This window comes from Chaetura pelagica, unplaced genomic scaffold (genome assembly GCF_000747805.2).
Source record: "Chaetura pelagica isolate M959 unplaced genomic scaffold, ChaPel_1.0 scaffold125, whole genome shotgun sequence".
Classification (NCBI taxonomy): Eukaryota; Metazoa; Chordata; class Aves; order Apodiformes; family Apodidae; genus Chaetura; species Chaetura pelagica.
Window position 1 is genome coordinate 254,703 of NW_009953392.1, and position 1,218 is coordinate 255,920.

Below are 1,218 nucleotides of genomic sequence, written 5' to 3' on the forward strand. Positions count from 1 at the left end.
GGTGACAGGGGGAATGGAGGCAGGTGCAGGGGGGAATGTACTCATGGGGGGGTGATGGGGGGCATGGGGCACCCCCAGGGGTATCAGCCTTCCCAAGGTGCACCCACACCCCCCTCCCTCACGTGGCCAAAGCAGAGGGAACCCCAGACCCTCCTCGGAACCCCCTGAAGAAGAGGGGAAGAGTGTGAGGGGGGGGGTCCCTCCTGCCATCCCTCCTGGGGGTCCCTCCTGCAGCCTCCCCACCCCGAAGTGAGGGTGACTTGTCACCCTCAGGCTGCCAGCAGATTGATGTCAATATTTAATGACATTTCATGCATGCAGTTAACCCGGGAGGACAGCACCTCAGTGGGGGGTCAGCACCCCTAAACCCCCTCCCCCCCCAAAGAATCACGGACAAAGAAATGGCAACCAAAAAAAGACAAAAGAGGAGCTTTTCTCCCCGATTTTTTTTTAGTTTGTTGGTTTGGTTTTGGAAATCCTTCCTTCCCTGCAGCCCCTGGGCTTGGGGGACCCCAGGCTGTTTTGGGGTGACACCCTTGACCACAGGGATTGGCCACCTTCCCTGCTGGGAATGCAGCCTGTGATGAGGGTGGGGTTCAGGAATGGGGTTCAGGAATGGGGTTCAGGAATGGGGTTCAGGAATGGGGTGTCCCCCCCCCCCTCCAGCCCATCCTGGGGTGCCATGGGGTGTTCAGTGAGGCCTTTCATCAAGCCAAGATTCCAACCCTTCTGTGGTGACTGGAATTGGCTTCTCCCCCCCTGGCATCTTTCCTGCCACCAGTTCGGGGGGGTGGGGGGAATGTCCCAATTTTGGGTGAATTTTGTACCCTGATGGGAACATCAGGGGTTGAGGGGGGGGGAAGGAGGGTCCCATGGAAAGGTTTTTGGGGCGTTAAGGGTAAAAACGGTTCCTTGGAGGGTGGAGGAGCTCGGGGAGGCTGCTGGGACACGGCGGAGGAGGAGGTGCTGGGTTGGGACACTTTGCTGTTCCAGGGGGATTTTCCCGACTCGGTGGGTGAATCGGGTCCCAGCAACCCCGCAGGGCGGCTCCTGGGAGAGGATTAAGGGTTTCGGGTGAGGTGGGAACAAAGAAGGCAGATCCCAGGCTTGAGCTGAGATGCTCATTCGGAGGCTGCTGCACCCACATCCCCAGGCTGGGGAGGGGGAGCCCCGGGCTCTCTGCAACCCATGGGTGAGTTGCAGGGGGAGGCAGAGGGG